Source organism: Phasianus colchicus, chromosome 11, assembly GCF_987193195.1.
Source record: "Phasianus colchicus chromosome 11, bPhaCol1.hap1.1, whole genome shotgun sequence".
Classification (NCBI taxonomy): Eukaryota; Metazoa; Chordata; class Aves; order Galliformes; family Phasianidae; genus Phasianus; species Phasianus colchicus.
Genome location: NC_143446.1, coordinates 10,487,357 through 10,503,000, shown reverse-complemented (window position 1 = coordinate 10,503,000; position 15,644 = coordinate 10,487,357). Strand labels below are relative to the sequence as shown.

General features: G+C 42.2%; 2 protein-coding genes across 3 annotated transcripts in view; one reads left to right on the top strand and one right to left on the bottom strand.

Moving 5' to 3' along the window:
• Positions 1-15,644, bottom strand: part of MGLL (monoglyceride lipase) — a 91,008-nt gene that overhangs the window by 56,202 nt on the left and 19,162 nt on the right. The gene's annotated exons all lie outside the window — the stretch shown is intronic.
• Positions 7,071-15,644, top strand: part of KBTBD12 (kelch repeat and BTB domain containing 12) — a 38,320-nt gene continuing 29,746 nt past the window's right edge. The window contains exon 1 of the mRNA XM_031607722.2: positions 7,071-7,590. The gene's annotated coding sequence lies outside the window, so the exon portion shown is untranslated. The remainder of the gene's footprint in view (positions 7,591-15,644) is intronic.

Genomic DNA, 15,644 nt, shown 5'->3' with positions numbered 1-15,644 from the left:
GAACCACCCCTTCCTTTCCTTCTCCCTCTTTCCCTGAGCCCACAGGAATTTGGGCACATTTCTTTGCGTGGATAGCACACGCCTCCCTCCCATCTTGGGATAAAAATAAGAGAGAAGCAACCAATGACCAGCTACCTTCCGCTTGCACGGAGCTTAAGCTGTGAATGAAAAGCCACCTGAGAACACTGCACTGAGCCTGAAGGATTCACCTAGCGGACATAAAAACAATATACAAGGCTTGAGCAGAGCAATTATTGCATACCACTCTCCCTGTGAGAAATCAAAGGGATGTATGAGCACAAGCATGTGGTATTTAAGAGACTGCAACATCTTTTCTTGTCTCTGGGGGTGAAATTGTGGACATTGTGGAAATGCAGTTAAACCTAAATCAACTTCCTAATAGAAAATAGAAAATAGAAATACACTTTACAAATAGAAATACACTTGGTCTGGGCACTAACTCAATTACTGCAGGGAAAGATTTTTGCTTTATTAAGGAATGAGCACTGCTTAAGTTTAGCATCACTATTGATGCAAAAGGTACCCATAGGAGCATAGAGAAAAGGATTAGACCCTCAAAAGAGGCAAATTGTAGGAAAAGAATCCACACTTCAAGAAAAACTGCTGAAATGACAGAAAAAAAACCCTGAATTTAAAAGTTTTTATCACAACAAACGGAGAGAGGAGGGAGGGAGCAGGATGGGTGGGAGATGTCATGGTGGGCTGAAGTGTAATTCTGGTGGTGGGACAAGGGATTGAGATAGGACATTCTTTGTCATAATGCTTTCAGCCATAAAATGAATTTTTAATGGGTCATATCCTGTTGGCATGTGGAGGTGATGAGATTTTGTGTGGCCTCTCTGCTTCTATTGACAACCTGATGTTTTCATACTGCGAGGGAGCATTTTTGTTTGAGAAGGGAATTGATGGGAGTGGGTGCTAAACCATGGGGCATTCTGCTCACCAAGAACTCACAGAGAACTTCTGATGATGAGAAGGGGGGAAAAATTAATAGGGGAGGAGGAAGACGCATTGAGAAAATCTCCAAGTAGTTTGTGGTGATGGAAGAATCTGCCCCAACAGGAAAATGCTTGAAATGACAGTAGGCAGGGAGCTGCTGGAGAGCAGCACAAGGGAGAGCACATGGGAAATGGTGAGAGATGGAGCACAAAGCAACTGAAAGTGAAAAGCAGAGAACACAATGTCACCAGAGCTGTCGGTGTGCAGTTGTTGTGATTTGGCCCTTCTCTTTGGCTGCCCCACACAAGACATGTCCAGGAGTTGACACTGGGATAAAGTGGTTGTGCTTTCCTGTAAAATATCAATTTTATGCCTTGTGGACAAAAACCAAACTTGGTGTCTGGCAAATTGTGTTGAGAAAGGGAATGCTGAAGGATGGTGTCTTACTGATCATGTTAAGTTTAACAGTATTGGAAGGACTTGCAACTAGCTCTGTGGTTCTGCAGTGCCATGTACCTCTTCCCAAAGTGATGCCACGTTAAATGGAGAAAGGTTGAAGGGTTACTGCAGGGCATCTGAGCAGCACAGGAACTGTTTGCAGGCTTCCATCAGTTGATGCTTGTCAGTAATTTCTTTTTCTGTTTTCATTCTCCCAGGTCAGAGGGAATAGAATTACTAAAGGAAGCTGTAAGTGGTTTAATAACCCTAGATGTAAACTGCTGTGAAGTAATAAAGCATTTTTATCATGAAAATGAAAATATTTAGTGATAAAGATAGCGTTATTTTTCATAGGTAATAGGAGTAATAACGATGCTGTAAGTCCTGCTGTCATTAGCAGTCACCTATAACTGTGTCTGCGAGCAGTGCTACACGAGAGAAGAGATTAGTGCCTTGCCTGTGCTACTCATTTGACAGGACCAAAAATATCTGCTTAAAATCACACAGTTTGAATACAAGTTTCAATCCTTTAAACTGATGTGTAGAAGATGACCCATCCTACATAGATGCTAATTTCAGAGCTGGTTGGTTTTAATTACAGAAGCAATACACTTTCTGTTTGGTGGCTTGGTGGTTTTGTTGGTATTTTTTTTAATTAAAGCAACAACAACAAAAACCAACCTGAGAATATTAATGCCAGATTCTGATATGTGAATATTACAGCCAGCACCTTCCAAAAGTAGCAAATTCAAACCAAAAGGCTGCAACTCTGCCCTCAAGTTTGGTCTGTAGGGGGGAAGATCTCCTAACAGCTCTCTGCTCGAGAATAAATAGGATTTTTTTTAAGCTGCAGAACCACGTAACCTCACCAGCGTCCCACCAAGGGAGGGAGAAAGTCCATTTTTTTCGGGTGCTCAACTGCTGGCATTTAGAAATGGCAGAGAAATTGCAGCTGTCGTGCACTAGAGGGCACAGCAACAGCTCCGCTGTGTCCTTGGAGCCTGCGGGCAGCTGAGCCCTGCCAGGCACTCTCCCCAGTGACCGTGGGTGGGTGTTGAACAATTATTTTTATCAACTTTCGGTTAATCGTTAGAGGGTTTTCTTAAAACAAATATCCCGTCTTATCTCTGCTGCCCGGCGGTGTTGGTTTCTAAAGAAAAGATTCCTGTAAAGAGCCATAAAGTCATTTTCCCTCTGAATCTGCTCACACCATGAGAACCAGCCCCGCTGTCTGGTCCCCTAGCCAAGCACACCGCTGCAACACGTGAAGGGAAATCCTGTCCTGGTCACTGCGAGGGCAGACACTGAGGAGTCTGCTACAAGACAGCATGTCCTGGGGCTGCGTGTAGCCCTGCTACCACTGATAGAGTCATAGAATCATTCAGGTTGGAAAAGATCTCTAAGATCACCAAGTCCAACCCCAACCCACCCCACCGTGCCCATCACACATCAGTGCCACATCTCCATGGCTGTTGAACACCTCCAGAGACCCAATGACTCCAGCACCTCCTGGCAGCAGCGCCAGTGCATCACTAACATCATTGTACCAGGACAAAATAATACTGCAAAAAGCTGTGGTTGGAGCAGTGCTTTCTTTTGGTAGCCAAACTGGAAGCACTGTCTGGAGAAGAGTTATTATCGTGCTGCCTGGTTTTCTTGCTGTTCTGCAACTGACAATGCATCATTTATCATGCTTTGCATTCCAATTTTTCTTTGCATGTTTTCCAGCTCATCATAACATAATTACGTTTCTGTTTCTTCCAGCCAGGGGCCGAAACTTTCTTTTAGTAAGACAACAGCTGCACTGCACAACCTTGATGAATCCCCATAAGGGGAAAATGTGTCTGTGGTGCTTGTTTCTGCCTTGACAACCCAAATGTTCAAGCTCCTTTTTTTGTGACAAATGTTGTTTAAAAAAGCACCCAACCCCAGTTCTTTCATTGCATTTCTCAAAATGAGCTTTTATATTGTAATTTAGATGTGAAATATTGAACACCCAGGCTGGCTCGTGATTTTTAAGGCTTCTTTTATAACGTTTCTTTTGATAGTGCTTATAGATTCGTAAACACTGAGATGGAATTTTAGAGGGCTGTAATTATTGTTATGGAATTTTTTGAATGAATGAAATTGATTCTAAGTGTGAGCATCAGCACAACCTCCAAGGATGTGTTATGCATCATAAGGGAGTTGTAGGGGCACAGGTGAGTTACTTTCCTAATTTGGCCTCAGTGGCTCTGGCTCAACTGGAAGATGAAGTTAATTATACCGGCCCGGTCTATGAAATGCATTAACTACTGATGATGGAAAATGTCATAAAAGACGCCTGGTATTTTTATTATTACTTAGTGAAATGTTCTATTTAGCTCTAATTTGCTGCTTTGAAGCTGAGATTTCTAAACACTTCCAGCAGGAGGGATATTTTTGTTTTGCAGGGGAGAAATCAGGACAGAGAATAGTAGGGTTCAGTACTGGAGGTGAGCTGAGGGCAGAATCCATTCCTAAGAGCTCCTGATTTTATTTACCCAATTATACAATTACTATTTCCAATCTCATCTCAAAATCTATCTGTCAGAACCCTACAAACAACCCGAGCAGTAAAATTTGGGTCTTAAAGATCCTCCGATTTACAAGTACAGGGAGTATCGTGTCCTGGACAAAACCTCAGCCTGGATAACTGCATTTTTGGAGGCAAAATGTACCCTCTGGTTTTTCCTTTCTATGCTGATCTCTTGGATGTTTTTACTGCTGCCGTCACAAACTGAAGTTTGTTTATATTAGAATAATTTGATAGATGGAGGCAAGAGTTTTAATTCATAGTCACTCCTAGTTACACCTATATGTGCAGTGATCTAAGGATGCTCTTGGATGTTTGAGCACAAAAATGTGTGTCGGAATGTTTCCGCTCTGTCCATCACACTGACTGCTGATGTAATGGGCTGGAGGGCTCTTTGGTGTTGATGAATCATAGAGTCTTAGAATCACAGAATCACAGAATGGCTTGGGTTGGAAGGGAACTCAATGATCACGAAGCTCCAAATCCCCCTGCTGCATGCAGGGCCACCAACCTCCACATCTAATGCTAGACCAGGCTGCCCAGGGCCCCATCCAACCTGGCCTGGGACACCTCCAGGGACGGGGCATCCACAGCCTCTCTGGGAAACTGCTGGGAACTGTACCTACTTGGTCAAAGCCAAATTCAACTTCCATCTATCAATGGTGATTATAAGTCAGCTATTGTTAGAGAAGGTAGCAGGCTTGTTGTTTTGGATATGCACTGACTTATGGCTGATGAGAAGAGCTTGCCTTGTGCTATTTCTTCTTTATAACCCCATGGTAAATTCTGGCAGATTCTGCACTGATACATTTAACTTTTTTTTTCTCATTTATCTTTGGTTTCTCTGCTCCAGCCACATACACATGTTCAGTGTGTGGCTGTATAAGACGTACATTTTCTTTCCAATTCATGTATAGTAATTACTTCCTAACATCTGCCTAACAGATTTTGTAAGAAAAGTAACTTTGTAAATATTTAAAAAAAAAAAAGTATGAAATCTTTGAAACCCCTATTATTGGGTTTGTTATCCACAGCTGACTGGCTCCATTCCCAGCCAGGAAGCTGGTTCAGCAAAACAGCTGCATCAGTTGGTGAATGGGAGGCCGGATTCTCAGCCTGCTGTCAATCAGGAGTAGTACTGGAGAAAGTAAAGAATATCCATCAAGTGAAGTGCACATCAGAGGAAAAACCTCTTGGTTATTTGATTTTTGCAATATCTGCTACAATTTACTTTATAGCTCCTAGCAAGGGAAACACATTCACCAGTTTCCCTCCTTGGCTGAACTGAAGCACATGATAATTACCTAGAAGCATGCCTTGGGAAAGGGGATGACAAATGAGAAGTACTGCAGTGAAAAAGAGGGCAGAGCATCTGTAAGCACCTGAAGTATTTCATACATGAGATGATGATGACATTATTACAGCCCAAGAGAGCACAGGATTGTTAGTTTAGATTTGGGTTGATAGCTTAGAGGACATCTTCAATTCTCAAGGCCTTTAACAACCTTCCTATTTGATCTTATTATAAATTAGCAGCATGTGCTGGTAATAACATCCAAAGTTACTGAATCTGAATGTTCGCCCTCCCAGCTCTCACTTAGCCCCAACACAAGACATCTGCTATATGTTGGCTATGGTCTTTGGTACTCCTATATCAAAGCTATCTGTGGTTTTGTTTCTGCCTCAGAGTCAGTAGCACCTGCAGTTGCTGTGAGCTGCCTGAATGGCTCATCAGTCTCTACTTCTGCACCTTGTCCCAAAGCTCCTGAGCAATACCTTCTGCAACAAACCAGAATTTCCAGGGCAACTTTGGTGAGACCAGAAATACGTTCTTCTGCTGTTCCAGAATCTGTCAGCATGAATGATTCATTCAGCACTGCACCCCTTGGCTATTTGTATCTATAAGATGATCAAATATATTTTTAATTATCAATCTGAGGTATTTACTTTTGCTCACTAGACAATGTCCAACTGTATTGTAAGAGCTGTTGGGAGAGAGCCAGAGAATTTGACAGTGAGATATGGAACATTTGGGCTTTCAACACTTAAGAACATATGGAAAGAGGTTTGGAAGAGTGCCACGTGGGGTGTAACTTGGAAGATGCTACATTTCTTCATCTTTTTTTTTTTTTTTTTAATCAAGCAAATGTAGAAATTTCACTTTTTTGAAGGATCCTAATGACCTCAAATTGTACAAGGGGAGGCTCAGGTTGGATATTAGGAAAAAATAATTTTCCAAAAAGTGGCAATGCATTGGAACAGGCTGCCCTGGGAATAGTGTAGTCACTGTCCCCAGAGGTGTTAAGAAATGTGGAGATGGGGCACCGAGGGATGTGGTTAATGGACAATACTGGTGACAGGTGGATGACTGGCCTAGATGATCTTTTCCAACCTTAATGGTTCTATGATTCTAATTCCTGCTCCTTTTCTGTGATGTAGCACTGCTCTAGAACAAACCACTAAATTCAGTAACGAGGTTTGAACAAAATAGGCTCCATGTTTAGGGGCAACTGCAGGCAAGTAATTAAACAGGTGTGACAAGACTGCAGATCTTTCCAGGCTTTTACCTCCTAATTTATGAGCTCCCTCACAGCTGAACTCAAAAAGCTACAGCTGGTGACTCAACCTTTGGGATGAAAGAGTATATATTGTACCTGGCTAGATAGTCCTCCTTTCACCTCTATCTGGATGAATGGAAGGAAGAAAGGATGGATGGATGGGTAAGTATTTCAGATCATTTGCCATTAGTGCATAGTTTAATTGTGTGAGTTGGAACTCCAGCAATATGCTACAAATATCAATCTCAGCTGGAGCAGTGGGGGAATAGTTGAGAAGAGCCATCTGCAGCTGGATGCTTGAGTCTGGGCATCTATGAAGCAACATCGTTGGGATATTTAAGAGACAAATGTCTCTTGTGATAGGAGGAGTCTGTGTATCTGAGTTATTGCCTTGCTTTGTCAAAAAAGTAATGCACACTTGGCTTTGTATTTTGGTAATTCATTTGCTACTGCTGAAGAAAAGGCTTTTCATGCATTTTTATAGCACAGTTTTGTGTTCATTATAGAACTGTAGCAAATGCAGAATTTATTGGAACATGCAAACCTGTATATATGTCTTAATTTGCTCTGTTAGCACACAAACCCTACAGCTTAGTGAATTAATCTCTCCAGCTGGTAGGAAACCATCGTTATCATCCTGCTTTGGTGCTGAGGGGTGAAGGCCAAGAGAATGGCAGGGGTTTGTACCAAGTGACAAAGTCTGATTCACAATGTTTTTCTATTAGTTTGTTTCTTCTAAGAGAACATGCAAACCTGAGGAACACTACAGGTTGGTTTTTTTTATTATTATTATTCTGTGTGGCCATAATGGCTTCAAGTTCTGCTGTTTTGAGTAGTACTTCTACATGTAACTTTCAGTTTTGGTCTCTGGAGTGGAAATGCTAAGTCATGGCTTGAAGCAGTGATTGAGCACCTGGTGGGAAGTCAGGGCCAACCCAGTGGAGTTCAGCTAAATGCAATGCAATGCACCTGAGTGACCTGAAGGGGTGGAGCCAGGATTCATCCCTTCCCAGACCTCATTTAAAGGTTGGTAATGGAAGCAATGAGATGTTGCTGGAAATCCCTGCATACCTTCTGAAGGTAAGCAGCTGCTTTCCTTTATTTCTGTGCATGTGGCTGTTGCACTTGAGCAAACCCTCACTTGCTGCTATACTGTTATTGCTGTGCTTTTCATCATGCTACTGTCTCCATTTAGAAGTATTTTTGACCCTGGCACGTATTAATACTTATATTTTTACTAAAAGCATTAATAATAATGTCCAGAACAGCTTTGTAAAAAAAAAAAAAAAAAAAAAAAAAAAAAAAATGCAGCAAGCTGTGTGTTTCTTTATCATCTCCATTCCTATCTCTATGGATCTAAAAGGAGGACAAATTTTCTCCTATCTGCCCCTTCCTTCTGCCTGATTAACTGGCTGCTATGGCAGGCCTCCCTCTGATCTGCTACAGTTTCATTCCCAGAGAAAGAAACCTGCTGGATGTTAAGGCCCTGGATGGTGGCAACACTTGAGACGAAAAATGTAGGAAAAAACTGGGTTTCTGTTTGTACCAAACGGCTGTTGGTGCCTCCTCAATCAGGCAGTGTGTTTGCTGGAAATCAGCAGATCCTTGCCTAAAGGCATCAGGCAGTGCAGTGCAACTCAGTAATGAATACATGTCAAGGGATCAGGAGGGGAATTCCTGAAGGAAGAGGGTAGGTGCTGGTGAACAGCTGACTTTGGGGGCTCTCTGTGGCCCTTTTTTACTTTTATTTTTTCAGATTGCCTGAATTTGACAAAGGCTCTTTAATTTCCAAGACAGAAAGACCTACAAATTAAGCAACATCTAGCTCCTAATGTGTGAAACTGCAATTTGCATACATCACGGCAGCTGCTGAGTTGGCCCTTATTACCTCTGCTGGAGTGTTAATTTAGCCTCAACTTTCTCATTTATTTAAATGAGAAAGCAGCGGGTGGCTGGCATGCCACATTATCCACGAGGCAACCTGGGAATCAGGTCAGCAGAGCCAGGAAGAGACTTCAATGCAGAGGACTGCAGGGGTGCTGCTCCTTGGATGGGTGGACACTGGTATGTCTGGATTGCCCTTGCCCTGTGCTAAAGGTCAGCACTTTTCCTAAGGAAAAAAGATCAGTGTTTTGTTCAGAGTGAAATAAGAGATAATAGGATTAAGCTGGGTTCTCTGGTCAAGTAAGTTTTCCTGCTTCTGTTTTCTCGTATTTGAACTGGTGCTGTATTTGGAGATAGAACTACCAAAATATCATAGCCTAGTTCTAATGTAACTAGAGAAGCTATGATGCTCCATTCCTGGAGGTATTCAAGGCCAGGTTGGATGGGGCTGATCTACTTGTCAGTCCTGCTCTCAGCAGGGGGGTTGGAGCTCAATGATCATTAAAAGTTCCCTTCAAGCAAAGCCATTCTGTGATGAATGCAGCAACCTCCACTTGCAGAGCACCCAATGCGGTGAGGTCCAGAGCCTGCACACATTGCAGCCTCTGCCAACCAGTGTGCTATATATGAGCTATGCTTTTGTACCACTGCTTCACGGAGCATCTCTGTACAACTGTGCATTTGTTGACAAAGAGCGTGCCAGAGCAAAACTGCAGGATCATGGCCCATGAGAGTGGGGTTGCTGACTTCGATTGAGGTTGTAATCTGAAATCTTTCCTAGGAGAAACACACTCTTGGGAACTGGTGGGAATCCTGCTTAGAAATGTAGTGTTTATCCGGTAGGTTAATTTCCTGGGCAGCCTGATCTGGTGGTTGGCAGCTCTGCCCGTGACTCAAGAGTTGAAAATGCATGATCTTTAAGCTCCCCTCCAACCAAAGCTATTCTATAATTCCATTCTATGATAATTATGGGAAGCTGAGATTCAGAGAGGGATTTTCCTCCACATGGTGACAGAAGGCACTATATGGTTGGTACCAGGCAAAAGTTGTTTCTAAGACATTAAGTTCAACATGTATTTCTAAAACACTGAAATATTGGCGTCAAATGTCTCTCCCACCTACTCCTAATTGTTTTAAAGCTTGTTAAAAGATCACGCGTTTGTTGTACTGCCACAGACATTTTTCCACTTGCTCTCAACTTAGCCTTGTTCAGCAAAAACTTTTGTCTTCGCCTACTTGTTAGCCATTCATTTTTGTAATTAAAATCGCCATGACAACAGATAATGATATCAGAGTGAAAGGATTATGGCTTAATTACATGGAGGAAGTGGAAAGCAGAGAAAGCTTTGAATTCCAGCTGACCCAGCCTGAGCCCTGTTCACTGCTGTGTTGCTCTGCCTGTGCTATCAGGAAGTACTGCCTGCCCTAGAGGAGGCAGGGATTCAGGGAATATTCAGAGTTTTAAGAGCAATAGAAAGGAATTTGTCTTAAAAGTGCCAGCTAGCATTTTTGTGGAATGGACTCTTTATATGAATTAGCTAAAGAAATATATACTCAGCAAAGAAATGTGGTTGTTATTATGGTAGCAAAGTGGTTTCCTATAAATAAAATTTATTACATATGTGCTCAGTGTTAACCAACATGGTGCTATAAACTGTTGCATGTAACAGGAGAACAAGGCATTTTAGGGGACGTGGTTCATTTTTATCATAGCGGCGTCATTTCATCAGTTTGCTGTTCCATCCTGGCTTCTGTGAGAGCTACAGTATGGGGTTGGGTATTTATATTTCTTGGGGTATCTTATATTTCTAAGATAAAGCTGCACTTTAATAGGAACAATCTGGGAGTTCAGACCACAGACTTCTTTGTAATCTGATCTCTCACATTTCCTGTCATGAGTAAGCTTTCATCACTTTGATTTTTTTTCTTAGTTTTGTCCACAAATTATATGAGATCTGCTCTTCAAGAAGATGTTCATCTTAATTCCCCCTAAGAACAATGATTTGCTATTGACTATTGAACATTCCTGAACACAACCCTCACCGCTTTTGAAAAAACCCTACAATATAACCATCTGACTAAAAATCTAGATAACGACAGACATCTCATTTTGAATTTTCTCAAAAGCTAATATGATCAGCAACCAATTAGTTCAGTGAATAAATAAATTAATACCACTTAAAGAAGAGCGTTCTGAAAATTTAGTGTCTTTCTCAGTTAAAAGTATAGGCTCAACATCAATCAGTTTTATAACCCTAATTTTTGCTTAATCTTTTTCTCACCTTTGTTTAAGGATGTGGATATATGATTTATGATGGCCCTCTTGATTTCCCCTTCCAATTTAGAGTATATCACTATCTGAGGAGATCTGCAGCTGATGGAGATTGGTGCAGTACCATTATTCCAGCCCAACTTAGCTGATCTGCTTCTGATTTACATCAGCATGAGCATGTTGATGGTCAGGGCTTACAGCTGATTAAAAATCCATAGATACTTCGGAAGCAGGAATCCTTCCTCCAAAAGCTGGTCATCCCTTATAGAAAGAACTACTCATTTTTCAGTGTTTTAAAATTGCCTGAGTTGAAAGGGACCCTTAAAGGCCATCTGGTTCAACCCCCCTGCAATGAGCAGGGACACCTGCAGCTCCATCAGGTGCTCAGAGCCTGTGCAGCCTGACTTTGAATGTCTGCAAGGATGGAGGATATCCCCATAGATGTCCACTTCTCTGGGCAGACTGTGCCAGTGCCTCACCACTCTTATTGTAAAACAAAACAAAAAAAAAAAACCTTCTTCCTTATATCCAGTCTAAATCTCCCTTCTTGTAGTTTGAAACCATTCCTCCTTGTCCTGTTGTCCCCCCCCCCTTGTTCTCTTAAAAAATGTTATTTTACAATTTCAGCTCTTATGATGTGGAAAAGCAGAAAGTTTTTGTGCAATGCCTGACTGTAGAGATAGCAGTCTTGGTTCTGAGCCCAGCTTGAATGGGTTGAACCAGCAATAGCATATCCTCTGCTGGTACTGGGGAAGGAGAGCAGCCCCAGTGCCAGCTGTCCTGACGCGGCCCTGTGCCTGACACCTGAGCAGCGCCATGTTCCAGCCAGGAGCCCGGCTCTATTCATAGCCCCAGCACCTCGGTGCACACAGCAGTTTTCTGCTGTGACATGAGGTTTATTTCCCTCTTTTTTGAGCCCTGTCTCTCCCACACAGCCCCACAAGCACCTGCTCACAAAGGTACGTGCTGAATCCCTTCTTGGAGCTGAGCTGGGAGGGGACAGTGGGGCTGCTTTGGGATGTTGGATGCATGTCTTGGGGGACCCGCAAGACTGCAGGCACTGCTTTGCTCTCATCTGGGTATCCCTGTGTGCCTGGGACTGCTCCTTACTATCAGAAGTTGAGAATGTTTTGTATGAGGTGTGCAGATTTGTTGCAGATGTTGAGTGCTGGGGCTGTGTTGGGTGTGCTGCACGGCTTTGCTGGGAAGTTTCTTTTTTGTGTGGATGGGTGTACCTGAATACTTGCTTGGAGCTGAAACTAGGTTAAGTTTGTGGTGAGGGCTGGTTTAAAACTGGAACTAATGTTAAGTTCTAAGGGTTTGCATCATGCGATTTATTTTTAACTTTGCTGATTAGTGACTGGCACACTGAGGTCTGCATACCAACATTTGCTAACCAAAAGGATTATATTATAACATCAGAGATTTATATAAATAAGGCAAGTACAGTTTGCAATCTTTTCTGCTGTAAACATGCAAATAGAGTTTGGTCTGCACCTAATTGTTAAATTATTTCCTTTAATTGTGATATAGTTCAGTCTATAAAAGCACAATATGATGTAATTGTTCCAGAAAGAAAATCTTTCCTGTACTCTGCAGCATGGTTAGAAAGAAGCGAAATGAGAAACTTCTCTGACCTCTGCCAGGCTGCTGAGAGATCTAATGAACTGCATCTCAGAAACACATTTTCCTTCTGCTGGCATCTATCGTTGGATATGCAGAAAACTTGTGCATCCTCCTACTGTGAGGAGCACTTTGCCATTTCAATTAGTTTTGATATGTAAGAAAATGATCTGCACATGTGAACTGCAAAAGAAATGGGCTTTGCATATGTGAGCTTAGGTTCTATTCTTCTTGTGCAATTAGTGCACATCATTGCTAAGAGTGGGGGTTGTTTACGGGGAAGCGATTGTGAACAGAGCTGTGTGCATTTTCTACTTATGTTGTGGGATTCTTTTGACATGGAGCCTTGAACTGGACCAAGATTAAGGTGAAGGTTTATTTGAAAATGTGGCCGGGGAAGTCTGTCTTTATGAGCTTAAAGAAAGAAAAAAGCCTCATGTGCTGAGGTAGGATCAATATTAATCAGTCCCACATCTAGACCTCTGTCTTGGCTGTAAACAGAGCTCAAACTGTCAGACCTTTCCAGGACCACCAATTACCCAAGTGATTTGAAAGGTGATTAAAGCAGCTCTGGGTCTCCCGTAGTTAAGTGCATCCCAAACCAGTTTCAGCAGATTCTCAGGATGGTTAAATCTCACTGCTAGGTATCTGGAAGAAACCAGACCATAACCTGGTAGCAAAACTCTCACAGACAGAAGGAACCAGCTGTCAGGAGTCCTCTGGGGACCCCAGCTCAGCTGCTTGGTGTCAGATGGCACGTGGGAATAAATAAGGTGCCACAGGATTGGAAGGAGAAAAATAGTTGACATCTCTGTCAGATGTACTGCTGTACATTTGCTGCATTCACTTTTCAAAACCTTGCAGTTCCTCCATCCTTTCCAGCAATTATGGACTCATAGGATGGCTTGGGTTGGAAGGGACCTGTAAGATCATCTTGTTCCAAACCCCCTGCTGTAGGTAGGGACACCTCCCTCTAGACCAGGCTGCTCAGTAGATTGGTTCAGATCACCTGAAAAACACCATCTGCAGGGCTGATCCAGGGAGATTGACAGTGCTGAGCAAGGAGAGTTCCTGTTCTGACTTCAGTGACCGTGTCCCCTGGCAAATCTTTTAAAGCACGTTGGGATTGGAGTTCTACTGTGGAAAGCAATGCAGACTCTGCGGTTCCAAAATTACACAGTGACCTTAATTAGAAGGTGTAATTTTAAGCTTTGTGTGGTGCTTTTGAAAACCTGAAAAACCCAAATCTCTAAGTACCTAGCAACTGGTAGAATACTGAAAACTTGAGGGAAGTGAGATTTATGGTGGTGGATGAGATACACCCAAACACCAAATGTCTAATTGTCACAGGGAACCGTTTATTAGAAACATTTATCTGTATCCCCTGTCAAACCACATAGACATAAATTCTATAAAAAGAGTTGGATGCTCTCCCACTGAAGTGCTCTTCCACTCTTCTGCACTTCTCTTTCTATATTTTATCTTGCCAGAATGGATGAAAATCATTGAAAAAATAATATATAAATCAAAGCAAGAAATGTCCTGAAAGGTGACCTATGGTTTCAGGGAACAGCTCTACCTGCAGACCAGCAGTGCTTTCTGGTTTCATCACGGATAACTGTTATTTGAATGTGCTTTTTCAGCCATTCAGACACCTGAGTGACAGAATCATAGAATCATTAAGGTTGGAGATGACCTCTAAAGTCATTGAGTCCAACCCTCCGCTTACTGTCAGTGGTGCCTGCTAACTGATTTCATTTAATCCATTGATTTTAATCACTTTTAAAAAGTGATATCATATGAGATCATAGCATTATTTCACGGAGGATGAAGTATCTAATTTATCTCCTATTAGCCCTGAAAAAAAAAAAAGCAGCTATCCATAAAAGCAGCTACAGCACCTATCAAGAATAAATTATCACCTTATTGCCCCCGAGTTCTTATAATTCAATTTCTCCTTGCATCTTTCCAAGAATTAGTTAAATTAGTCTATAATTCCCTGGAAGATTCCTTTCTATACCTTATTCTTGTGATATATTTTCCCTATATCAAGATTAGCATTATTATTTGCTGTCCCTCATTACTGGGGTGAGGTTTAAAATCCACATCTTAAATGCCAGTACAGCCTCTGCAATTAACCACCCGGATTATAATGTGATTATCATCCGGGTGTTGATTTCTGCCTGGCCATGGCTGTCAGCCAAATGTCATAATGCACACAATTAGCAGATTTACTCCCTGGCTTACTGATAACAATGGAAGCACAAATAATTCATAGGCAGAGGCATCGCTGCTTTGATGTGATTGAACTCTGATCCGCTCAGCACCTGAAGGGATGCAGGCTGAAGAAGGGTAGCCTCATTAAAGTGGAGAATAATGAAAACAAGGCGAGGAAGAAGAGGAGGAGGCAGGGATGACCCATGCTGGGCGCTGTGACCTCTTTGGGGCTGGGTCCTGCAGCTCCCAGCCTCCTGCCATGGCACAGGAACATGCAAATTCCCGGGGACATGCGGAGAGGCAGGGAAAACCCATGTCCCAGACTGAAATAATGTCTCTAATTACAAGGCTGCCTTTTTTTTTTTTTCCTGGGGTTAAGGGAAATTCCTGATGAGATGTTTCCATCTGGTTTGCAGTCCCTTTGCGCTGGGGCAGTTCAAAGAGGCTGCAATGTAACTGAGAATTGAGGACAGCGTTTATTTATAGTTGGATCATAAAAGCTGTAGAGCTGAGCTCACAGCAGTGCACTTATTTATGTTTTAAGCAGCACCCCGCTGCTGGTAAAACACGTGCTGTAGCTCTGGTGTAACATTAAGTGTGGCTCTTTGTAAGGTTCGTGACGCAAAGGTTAAAAAAAAGTGAAATTAAACTAACAAAACAGCTAACGTGTAAATAAAAGTATTAGCCAGAAGTGGAGGAAAATTAACAGTGTGGCTCTGAGATGAAGTAACATCAATGGAAGATTTGTACCTGAATCCATTTTTCACTGTACAAGAAAGAAATACCCTGAAATTCTGATTCTAGTTCCTGGTACCATTACAAAGGATTTGAGGCTTGTCTGGGGGCTTTATAATGACAGCCCAGCCTCTGGCACCATATCAGTACAGTGTCTCACTGCAAATTGTGTTTGTATCACATTTATCCTTTCTTCTAATATCAGTGTACCTTCTTTTTCCTCTGTAACCCAGAGGGGAAAGCAAAGCAGCTCCATTTCATTATTACCCTTTAATAGTCTTTCCAGTGATACATGGGAGAATGTTAATATCCTTCCAATGACCTCACCTAAACACTGCTAAAAGCTAGGAAAGGAGTGACAAGTTTGTAGCTAATGTAGGGGATGAAATTCTGGTTAATGAAA